The following is a 12,873-nucleotide window of genomic DNA, read 5'->3' as shown; positions in this document are numbered from 1 at the left end:
AGGCTAAATCTCATGGTTTTTCACTGAATGATCTATTGCTGAAAGGACCAGATTTCGTTCCTCCACTGATCGCTGTACTTATGCGAGGTCGTAAAAAGAAGATCGCTTTTACAGCAGACATTAAAGAAATGTTCCATCAGGTCCTTATACGACCTCAAGATCAAGACTCTCAACGATTTTTTTGGCGTGGCATGAACCGCAGTGATCCTCCTGAAGTTTACGTAATGGTGGCAATGATTTTTGGAGCTGTATCATCACCTTCCATCGCACAATTCATAAAAAATTTTAACGCCCGTGAGTTGGATGAACGTTTACCTGGTGTAGAACGAGCAATTGTAGACCAGCACTATGTTGACGATTATTTTGATTGTGAGGATACCGAACAAGAAGCAATTGATCTAATCCAAAAAGTAATTACAGCTCACGAATGTGGTGGTTTCAAGCTAGTCAAATTCACCTCAAATTCAAAAACGGTAGTTCAAACAATTGATCCATCATTGCGAGCAGATTTAGGAGAATCAAGAACAGTTCGTATTCTCGGTTTAAAATGGAATTTAGATACCGACGAATTCGTATTCCCGTTAGATTTTCCACAACTCGATGAAGTATACAGATTTGGAAATAAGATTCCTACAAAGAGAGAATTACTCAAATTTATGATGGGAATTTTTGATCCTTTGAGTATGTTGAGTCCAATAACGATCCACCTCAAGATAATGTTTCAGGAATTGTGGCGTTTGCAGACTGGGTGGGATGACAAACTTCCCGATGGTATTATTCCAAAATGGAAAGAATGGTTGGATGGAACAGCAAAATTGAGAGAAATTCGAATCCCAAGATATTATTTTCCTGGACTTTCTTCATTTGGCTGCATAGAAATTCATGCTTTTTGTGATGCAAGCGATAAAGCTTTTGCTTGCGTTATTTACATAGTTCACCGGTATGACAATAAGTCGAACGTTGCTCAAGTATTTGCAAAATCTAGAATAGCACCGCTGAAATCACAAACAGTTCCCAGATTAGAATTGCAAGGTTGTGTGTTAGCCAGTCAGATGTCAAAAACTGTACAAGATGAGCTTCATGTTGAAATTACATCTGTTTATTTGTGGACCGATTCAAAAATTTGCCTGAGCTGGATGAAGACAAAGGAAAAACTCACTGCTTTCGTAGGGGCTCGAGTAACATTGATTAAAGATAATGGACATCATACGGGAATGTGGCATTGGATTCCATCACATCTCAACGTGGCAGATTTAGCAACAAAGTCATCAATGTTTGGAACTATGTTTGATTGGTTGAAGGGTCCAGATTTTTTGTATCAAGATCGAGATTCATGGCCAATAGATGAAGACATTCCTTTGTCGCCTGTAGAACAAGTAACTTTCTTAACCGAGGTGATCATTCCGTCTGAAATATGTCTGCAAGTATCATCTGAAGAATTGGTTCAGTTACCAGATATTAGAAGATTTTCAAACTACCATCGGCTCATTAGAACAACTGCTTATTATTTAAAAATGAGAAACATATTAGCAATGCCCAAAATGGAAAAACCTAAAGAATTCAAGATTGATGTTCACGATATGGATAATGCTCGAAAAATATGGTATAAGAAAGTGCAAGAAGATGCTTTTTCAGAAAAAATACGGGATTTAAAGTCAAATGGTTATGTCGTTTGCGTGCATATTCACCTTTTATTTGTGATGGAGTCATCCGAATGCGAGGTAGAATCCAAGAAGAAGGAAGGTCTTTGGAATTGAACAATCCTGTTATTCTACCGGATAACCATAGTTTTACGGATTTGTTGATTCAACTACACCACATCGCAAACGGACATCAGGGTATAGAAACTGTGATCAATACCTTACAACAACGATATCGTATTTTGAAAATGAGATCACAAGTCAAGAAGCTAGTGAAATCCTGCATTAGATGTCGTGAACTAAGAACAAAACCAACTATAGCGCAAATGGGAAACCTGCCACCAGAAAGAACTACTCCGTACACCTATCCTTTCAACTATACAGGTATTGATTATTTTGGACCATTGATGGTAAAAGTAGGACGTCATTTGGAGAAACGCTGGGTTGTACTCTTCACATGCATGACCAGTCGAGCAATTCATTTGGAGGTAGTACCGGCGTTGGACACAAACTGTTGTATCATGGCAATTAGATGTTTTATGGCTTTCCGTGGTGTACCAAAAAAGATACTAACGGATAATGGGACGAATTTCACTGGTGCGAATAAGGAACTGAAAAAACTAGTACAAGAATTGGATCAACCGTCGATCGAAGAAACACTTAGTAATAGAGGAATTGAGTGGCAGTTCATACCACCTGGTGCCCCACATTTTGGTGGTTGTTGGGAACGATTAATACGAACAGTAAAGACTGCTTTGAATGTTATGCTAAAAGAAAGGAATCCTACCGATTTAATTTTACGGACAACGCTGTGTGAAGTAATGAACGTAGTAAACAATCGCCCATTAACACATATATCAGATGACCCTCAAGATCCTGAGCCAATAACACCTAACATGCTACTTCTTGGTCGTAACAATTTCATGCAGTATGATCATGATTTCAATGAAAACGACTTGGATTGCAGAGCGGCATATAAACATGCTCAAATATATGCCGACAGATTTTGGCGAAAATGGGTTTCTGCATATCGTCCTGAATTATTGAGACGACAAAGATGGCACGACAACCGTAATTATTATGAATATAAACCCGGAGATTTGGTAATGATCGTTGATGAGACAATGCATCGAGGATGTTGGCCTAAGGGTCTAATTGAGACAGTGACTCATGGACCGGATGGAAAAATTCGAACTGTTTTAGCGCGAACTTCAAGATCTAGATTCACCAGACCAGTTAGTAAAATAGTTCTACTCAAGGCCAATTCTGTCGTGGCCCCGGAGAATGTTACCGATAGCAACGAGGTTGTGATCAAGAACAACAATTCAACGTAGGTGGCCCTGGAACAGAGTGGAAAAACAACTTGTCATTGTTAGTCAAACTATTACGCAAGAAACATCAAACTTATTTCATCTTCACCAATTCAAACGAAACTGTATACTACAAGCATCTGAGTAGAATTCAAGCCTCGAAACCATCAGCAAAAACCTACGATTCCCACTGCAACATCCCTGGTTGCGATACTTGGTCCATCTCCCGGCAGGTACGACCCCAAGTTCCCCGCGGCAACATCCCTGGTTGCTGACATTTGGTCCGTCTCCCGGCAGGTACGACCCCAAGTTCCCCGCGGCAACATCCCTGGTTGCTGACATTTGGTCCGTCTCCCGGCAGGTACGACTCCAAGTTCCCCGCGGCAACATCCCTGGTTGCTGACATTTGGTCCGTCTCCCGGCAGGTACGACCCCAAGTTCCCCGCGGCAACATCCCTGGTTGCTGACAAAGCTATTGATGGAATTCCAGATCAACTTCGATGTATTACTATCCCACGTATTTTTAACGCAAAGTACCAGAATGTCGATTCCTACAGGAGATATTTCACTGACGGGTCCCGTATAAATGGATCCACTGGCTTCGGTGTCTTCAATGAAAACTCTTCCGCCTTCCGAAAACTTCAGGAACCTTGCACGGTTTATGTTGCTGAGCTGGCAGCAATCAACTTCGCTTTGGAGATGATCTCAAACATACCCGCAGACCACTTCTTCATCTTCTCGGATAGCCTCAGTTCTATTGAGGCACTCCGATCGATGAAACCTGCAAAGCATGCATCTTACTTTCTTACAAAAATAAGAGAGCAGATGTGTGCACTGGTCGAAAGATCATATAAGATTACCTTTGTATGGGTCCCCTCACATTGCTTAATTTATGGCAATGAGAAGGCGGACTCTCTCGCAAAGGTGGGCGCTGAGGAAGGTGAGATTTATGATAGACGAATTTCACACGATGAATTTTTTCATTTAGTACGTCAAAATTCTCTTCGCGGTTGGCAAAGCGATTGGCTAAATGGCCAACTGGGACGGTGGTTACATTCCATAATTCCTAGAGTTTCCTTGCGAGCCTGGTGGAAAGGTTTGGACATAAGTCGAGATTTCATTCGCGTGATGTCAAGACTTATGTCCAACCATTACTCGCTAGATGCACATCTACACAGGATTAACCTGGCACTGAGCAATATTTGTAATAGGTGTGGTTCCGGTTATGATGACATCGATCACGTAGTTTGGCAGTGCCCGGATATGGACGCCTCCAGAGCGCAACTTTTGGATACCCTTGCGGCCCGAGGTAGACAACCCTATGTTCCAGTTAGAGATGTGTTGGGCACTTGTATAAAAGTTTAATTCTCTTGTGTTCTCTTCTCCAGTTTTTTTTTTCTCTGTGTTGTCCCATTTGTGTTGGATTGAGGATCCTGGCCATCCGGCAGACGAATACCGGCAAGAAATTGGTATCAACGCCATGACACGATAATAGAGCTACCACGCTATACCTCCCGGATGAGCTGCAGAGAACCCAAAACCCAATCCTTACCATGTCCTTCCCTTTCAAAATTGTGACCATTAACCTCGAGTTGCCACGATTACCCTGGCTCCATCCCATACTAACTTTGGAAATGAAAAAGTAAATAAATTTTAAATAGTACAAAAAACGAACTTCGGCTCCGTAAAGCGTTACACGCATTTGAGCCCCAAATAAACGAACTAGTAATAAAATGCGGCCGTATCTTGCAAACAACCCCTGGAATTTTTTTTTTATTGAAATCCTTATCTTAAAGAAAATCCTACAAAAATCCATTTCCTATAACAATAAAAATGCTTGTTTGTTGTTGTTCTTTGCTAGCAAACTTTATTACATCTGCCAACAGCCGTTCGAGTTTAACCATTTCAAATTTTGCAAATCTTTGCCCACTCCTTTTGCAAATTCATATTGAAGTCCACCATACCAAAGTGCACCCATTCGCGGTCCCATGGGTTGCCGATAAAACAAAAAGATAGCAAACCGTCCGCTATCGTCTCCAACCCTTCAATGGTGCGTAGTTGGTTATATTCTACGCAGAGAACTGTTAGTCTAGGCATTTTCCACTTTCTGACATTGAGTCTGCTCAGTCGGTTCTGATTAAGGTTTAGAACGATAAGATTAGGAAAATACACTGAACCCAGAGAATCTAGATTCATAATTTGATTGTTTGCGAGATAAAGAGAGGTCAAATTAGTGATCTTCGACAAATCTGCTCGATTTATGTTAGATATTAGATTGTGTTCAAGAAATAGGGATTGTAGATTGTACAAGTGGTTTACTCTGGGCAGCCGAGTCAGTTGATTGTTTGTCAAATCTAGAGTTTTGAGTTTTGGCAAAATCCACCGTTCAGTTTCGATATGGGAGATTTGATTGTCGTATAGCCATAATTGTTTAAGCGATGGTAGTTGTACTACAGTTCGATTGAACACCTCGTAAACTGAGCATTTAGCGATTTCTATCATTATTAGTTCGCTCAATCCGTTGAACAAACTCAAGTCTAACGTACCAATGTTATTGTCGACCCATATTATTACTTCCAATTTTCTCAACATAGTGATATTGTTTGGAATGAAATTGATAGAAGTATTCTTAGCCTCTATTCTATTAGTGATATCGTTTTCATTGGTGATTATGATATCAGATATGTCAGTATTTGTGATAACTATAAAGCTTATCATTGGCAGAAAGAAAATCTGGGATACTGAACAATTTATCAAATCTAACAGTTTAACTCGGTGGTTAAGAAGCTTGTAGGTATCAGCAGTAGGATTCCAGATGGTCACATTGATCAATCGAAACACAACTGTATAACTGTAGTTGGAAGGTACGTTCAAAGGTGTAGAACCATCAATGGTCCTATCTTGAAGAACAATTGCATAATTATCGCTCAGTCCTTGATGGAAATGATTTACAAGCAACACCATTCTAGAATTAAGTAGGATTAGTTAAAAAAAATTAATACAATTTTGATAGTCTAACGAACAGCAGTTGAAATACCATCCCGATGCGACCGCGTGTACTACTGATTTCGAGCGATAATGGAGTTATCATCTAACGAAAATATAAATTTCATTTTAATTACATTGAATTCAGTATGGAGCAATCGTTTTACGTAGGGTTGGAGTACTTGCATTCAACAGCCTAAGGAAAACTGTTTTTTTATAATCAAATCATTAGACTTTTTCATACTGTCGAAAGTCAAGCGAAAGTTTTCAATCCATATTTAGCAGGAAAAATATAAGAAAAATATGGTCAGAATTTTTTTATTTTTATTAAAAAATCTGGGCTTGCGAATACTGGATCACATGTACAAGTATTCTCCAAGCTTTTAGCTTCGGTTCGTGAATTCGCCACCTACATGCTTATCAACGAGATTTTCAACCCTGGGATAGTTTCCCTTGCCAAAGAAAGTCATCGACCTACCCTCTTTGTCATAAGTGACTATCTCGGGGATGGGATTCGATACCAGGTTCTTGGCGTGAGAGGCGTGTGCTTTAACCTCTCTGAGTAGAGTTCGGGAAATTTCCACCAGGTTTCTGGCAATTTTTCTACGCCCCACGGACATCGAACATAAGCTTTGCTATTTGCTTGACCTTTCCTTGCTATTTTCTTTGATCGGTTGCTATATTATTTAGATCATTTTTGTTAAAGTGAAATGAATAATATACTTGAAAGCGACTTCTCCGACGAATGCCAGATTGGGTTCTCTTCTTCATAATGATAACTTGGACCGGAAGAATCCCAAAACCATTTATCCATTTTTTTTATCTTTTCAGGTGATTTATAGTCATTTGAGAGACATTTCAAAACGACCTTTAGCAAACGTTCGGTCCTGTCGCCATAAGTAACAAATATACCTCCCAAGTAACAATTCAACAGCAATTTGGCTTTCGTGTGGATTTTTTAATGTTTTATGACATTAACGTGAATGCTTCAATCTACAGAGGCGGCATTTAACGTTGCCAAAAGATGATATTTTGTAATTCGGCTCTTAGCTATTTTCAAAACCTTTTTGAGCCAAAACATAAAGTCAACATTTTGTGGCTATGAAGCAGCTCTATTGCAGCATAAAATATCTTATTTAAACTGCTTGCCGTGGCTGAACTACCCTTAATTTTTTACGGCTATGGTAAATGACTCATATAATACACCTTGTTAAGAGCATAACTTCCACTTGGCTTCTGATAACTTACCTTATTTATACCGTTTTATCTGAAATTATGTCCTACGAATGTCGGTAATTTGTCTAAAAAAATTATTCCGTTTTTGTCAACTGAAAATTGCCGATCGTGTTAACAAAAACGGAACATACCGAAGAACGTGCGGTATGGGAATTTCGCTTTCTTGCATGGAACTAACAGTGCTCTGTGCTCGTGGCCACTACTGTGCCGGAATCAGTTGATCTGTAGCTTCTTTACCGATACAGATCTATTTTCAACTTATCTATATTTACATCTACTTTCACTTTCTCCTACTCTTTTACTCTCACACCGAGCAGGTAGAAGAGAGCTTTGCTGTTAGTGAGGCTAGCTGCCTGCGAAGAGGGTCAGTTTGGCTCCCCAAAGAACGGTCCTCCGTGAGGCGTCTTCTGGTGGCTGGACGGGTTTTTTGTGGAGGGGCTGGGAATGGAACCCATGACCTTCCGCTTATGAAGCGAAAGCGTAACCTCAAGGCTACAGACCCCCCTAACTAACAGTTTTGTAAGTATAAGTTTAATATGTGGAACCATACAAGAGGATCCTTCTTCTTCTTCTTGGCATTAACGTCCTCACTGGGACATAGCCTACTTCTCAGCTTAGTGTTCTTATGAGCACTTCCACAGTTATTATCTGAGAGCTTTCTTTGCCAAAGTTGCCATTTTCGCATTCGTATATTGTGTGGCAGGTACGATGATACTCTATGCCCAGAGAAGTCAAGGAAATTTCCATTACGAAAAGATACTGGACCGACCGGGAATCGAACCCAGACACCTTCAGCATGACTTTGCTTTGTAGCCGCGGACTCTAACCACTCGGCTAAGGAAGGTCCCTACGATACAAGAGGATCCATAATTAGCAATGATAGACACCGTCGGCAGCGAGCTGAATAACGATGGAATCAAATAAAGGATGATAGGAAATGACGGATTTCACGCCAACTCGACAAAGGGATTGGCAGCACCCCTTCAGAATTCAATGAAACTTTCTGGGTGTGAAGACTATGTGAAACTAAGATACTTTACATACTTTGTTTTTTTTCCAAAATCGATCTAGACTAACATTTGGAAAGGGTCAAAGTTTTTTTTTTTACTCATTTTTATAAACCCGTATAACTCGAAAACGGTAAGGCCTACAAAAAGTGTTGTATGAGGGACTGTCGTGAAATTTCGTTTTGGAAAAAATATTGAAAAAATAAAAAGCATTAAAGTCGATTTAAAAAACGGCCACTTCAGATTTTGATCATCCTTAAGCAAAAAGTTTCGTAATTAAATTTCCTAAAAGTCGTCCATACATTGCAAATTGGGCATATTTTAGAGAAAAAAGTTTTTCTAACATCGGTTTTTTTAAGTCCAAAATGATTTTTTTATTTTATTTTTATTTCGCTTCAAATCGTCTAGTATGATCATATTTTCAAGTGATAAATGAGTTTTAATCACAAAATAGATTAGATTTGTTTTATTGGGAGTAGTTAAAAGAAATAAAACGGAAATATACAGTTTTTTTTTAAATAAATTCAATTGATCTCGCACCATACTGCTTATGAGAAAATCAACTCTTTCTAACAATCCGATGGGTTTTTTTATGGTTGGAAAGATATCACAATAATATTTAATTTCTTATTTGGTCAAAGCCAATCTTAACAGGTGTCTGGAAAGGGTAAATATTATGCTTATGAAAAAAGTCGTGGTTTGTTTTTAATTTTATTATTGCTATATATCCTAAAACGTAGTATCTGCACATGAATATTTACATTATTTTTGGGCTTTACTGAATAAATTGAATATTTTTGGTTCATCCTCTGAATTGGTATACAGTTTGGCTGCAATTTGTGTATCACTAATAGGCATAAAACAATGACATTTTTGGGTACCAGGGACAGCTTTAACCTTATCAAACAATTCCACCAATTCCTCTGACATTTTAACATATTGTTCATTAGATATATAATAGAAATTTTATTTGGTGATACATGTATCAGTTTGTTTCACTGCCCAGTCGAATAGTTCTCGCGGAGTTGCGATTGTGTTTCCATAGTCTTTTGCAAGACATGTTCTTTTTGCCATTCGCTTGAGAGTGCCACCAATAGCCTTTGCCACTCTGCTTCCAATCCATGTATTTTCTTGAAATTACATAAGCTGACAATTTTTTTTTATAATGAGCTGCAGCTCTATCTGACTTAAAAATAACTTTCAATTTGTTTAACAATATTTATCAATTTTGAAATAAATAGCTGAACTGCTACTGTGTCATGGGTCTGATATTATAATACAACTAACATTTTCCAATTTATTATCTTTTTTTATGGTAAATCTAGAATTGGTGTATCGCTGCTTGAGAATTACTCCAGTGATATCCTTGAGCAGCGTTATAATTTTCAGAAAAGTCATCAATCACCAGTATTTAACCTTGTTTTAAGGAGTCTTTTTTGTTTCGTAGAAAAGAAGACTGTTATTTGCAAATAAAATCATGAGTTATGAGCTTATCAACTTTTTTTTAGGTAGATAACAATACAAACATATTCATTATTTCTTATTCATCTGGCGTTTAACACAGTATAGCATAGCATAGCATAGACTGACTGTACATGTCAATGGTTGCTACTCCGTGATTGATCGGAACTGGTAAGAATTGCACTACGATCCAAATGAATAAGGGATGGGAGTTTCCGCTTACTCTCGAAGTGTAATTTTAGTAGATCTAGTATTATTGATCAATAACGGCGCCGGCCAAGTCCTTACAGTCAGTTGGGATGGGGAAGGAATGTTAAAGTGTAATGATCGTTGCTTCTAGAGACCGAGAATACCTCTGCATCTCCACAATCACCACGGGAAGGGTGTTTATTAGTGAGGGAGAAAAAGATCTGGGAGTCACCTCTGGTCGATGATGCGATCCATGGACAAGGGGGAAATATACGAGTTATATTTAAAGCTAGTTTTGTATTTTTGTCTCGAGAAGTTTTTGGTAGAAGCTTTAAAAAATACGTCAACATCTTTAATGTCGAACAATTCAAAAAATGTTTTTACTAATGACGAAAACTGAAAATTACATGTATATATTTTAAATTATATGAAACAGGAATAATGCCGACACTTGTAGTGACGAACTAAATATAGTTTGTTTGAAAATTACATATGAGTATTACTGTGCATTTTGTCTCGATTTGGTAGAAGTTTTTAAAAATACGTCAACATTCACAATGTCGAACAATTCAAAAGATAATTTTTAATAATGTAAAAAAGAGAAAAATATATTTATATTGAAATTGTATAAGAAAAAAGCAAAATGCCGACACTTATAGTGACGAACCATACAAAGTTTGTTTTAATATTACTTAAAAGTTACGGACGAACTTTTACCGAACAAGTCGTGAGGCCCAAGCAGGACAGTTCGGTTTTGCGTCGTCCGTTAGATTTTGCTCACAATTTCACGCGTTTTCGTCGCCGGAGATTTTTTTTTTCCTGTTTGGAGCGTCTTGCTGGGTAGTGCTTCGTGAAGCCCAAGCAGGACAGTTCGGTTATGCGTCGGTCGATAGATTTTGCTCACGGTTTCACGCGTGTTTTCGTCGCCGGAGAATTTTTTTTCCCTGTTCTGGAGCGTCTTGCTGGGTAGGTATTTGGGAAGGCCCAAGCAAGACGGTTTGTTTTCGGAACGCCAAGAAGTTTTGCTGTCAGTGTCAGTTTTGTGTTCAGTCGAGAATGGATTACCAACTGGTGAGTTCGTTTCATGCTTATGTTAACACATTTTTTCTTGAAAGCGTAACTTTTATGTAATATTAAAACAAACTTTGTATGGTTCGTCACTATAAGTGTCGGCATTATGCTATTTTCTTATACAATTTCAATAAACATATATTTTTCTCTTTTTGACGTTATTAAAAATTATCTTTTGAATTGTTCGACATTGTGAATGTTGACGTATTTTTTAAAACTTCTACCATATCGAGACAAAATGCACAGTAATACTCATATGTCATCTTCAAACAAACTATGTATGGTTCGTCACTACAAGTGTCGGCATTATTCCTGTTTCATATAATTTAAAATATATACATGTAATTTTTAGTTTTCGACATTAATAAAAACATCTTTTGAATTGTTCGACATTATAGATGTTGACGTATTTTTTAAAGCTTCTACCAAAAACTTCTCGAGACAAAAACACAAAACTAGCTTTAAATATAAGTCGTATATTTCCCCCTTGTCCATGGATCGCATCATCGACCAGAGGTGACTCCCAGATCTTTTCCTCCCTCACTAATAAACACCCTTCCCGTGGTGATTGTGGAGATGCAGAGGTATTCTCGGTCTCTAGAAGCAACAATCATTACACCCTAACATTCCTTCCCCATCCCAACTGACTGTAAGGACTTGGCCGGCGCCGTTATTGATCAATAATATTAGATCTGCTAAAATTGCACTTCGAGAGTAAGCGGAAACTCCCATCCCTTATTCATTTGGATCGTAGTGCAATTCTTACCAGTTCCGATCAATCACGGAGTAGCAACCATTGACATGTACAGTCAGTCTATGCTATGCTATGCTATGCTTTAATATTACTTAAAAGTTACGCTTTCAAGAAAAAATGTGTTATCACAAGCATGAAACGAACTCACCAGTTGGTAATCCATCCTCGACTGAACACAAAACTTCTTGGCGTCCCGAAAACAAACCGTTTTGCTTGGGCCTTCCCAAATATCGGACGACGCAAAACCGAACTGTCCTGCTTGGGCTTCACGAAGCACTCTCATCTGGCGTTTAACACAGGTACGTTTAGCAAGTTTTTTTTTTCACAAAACTTTTTCTAGAAGAGAATTTAATGGGGTATGGATAAGGTTGTTACTTTTCAATGTTTGCAATACTGTTGTGATACCTTTCAAACCATAAAAATCCGCCGGATTGTTAGACGAAGTTGATTTTCTCATAGGCAGAGGCGAAGTCCATTGATTGCCTTCATTTAAAAAACATAATTATTGTATAATTCCGTTTTTTAACTATTCTCAATAAAAAATACAATCTATTTTCTGATTCAAACTCAAATTTATCACTTGAAAACACGATCATAATAGACGGTTTAAAACAAAATCTTTGAAAAAAAAAATCAGTTTTGGACTTAAAAATTTCGATGTTAGAGAAACTGTTTTCCCTAAAATATGCCCAATTTGCAATGTATGGACGACTTTTAGTAAATTTAATTACGAAACTTTTTGCTTAAGGATGATTGTTCCGTACGGAACGAGCCGTAAAAGAGTTAGATTGAAACTTCCTGGATGTTCTCGCCTCATCTGCCAATTAGTCGCAAAACACACGCTTCTTTCGATTCCCGACTCGTGGCACTCACCAGAGTGCAGCCCCCAACACTACCCACCCTGCCTACGCCTCTGTGGTCGAGAGTTCCCACAGTGAGCGAATGAGTTCGAAGAACACCGTGAGTGACCGAGTGAGTTCCATACCATCAGTGAGTGCCAGCCGTCATTATGTCCAGAAACATCGAGAATGTTCCACGCACATATGGAACATGTGCTACGCGAACCTTCTAGAATACGAAAGAGCGACTATAAATACCGAACCGCTCCGCACTAGGAGTCAGTATTGTTTTAACCCGCCGCGAATATAACCCGATCCGAGAAAGTGAAAGAGAAGTGAACAGTGTAAAGTAGTGAAATAAAGTAGTAGTGCATAGTGACT

This window comes from Aedes aegypti, chromosome 2 (assembly GCF_002204515.2).
Source record: "Aedes aegypti strain LVP_AGWG chromosome 2, AaegL5.0 Primary Assembly, whole genome shotgun sequence".
Lineage (NCBI taxonomy): Eukaryota > Metazoa > Arthropoda > Insecta > Diptera > Culicidae > Aedes > Aedes aegypti.
Note: the sequence above shows the minus strand (reverse complement) of the source record.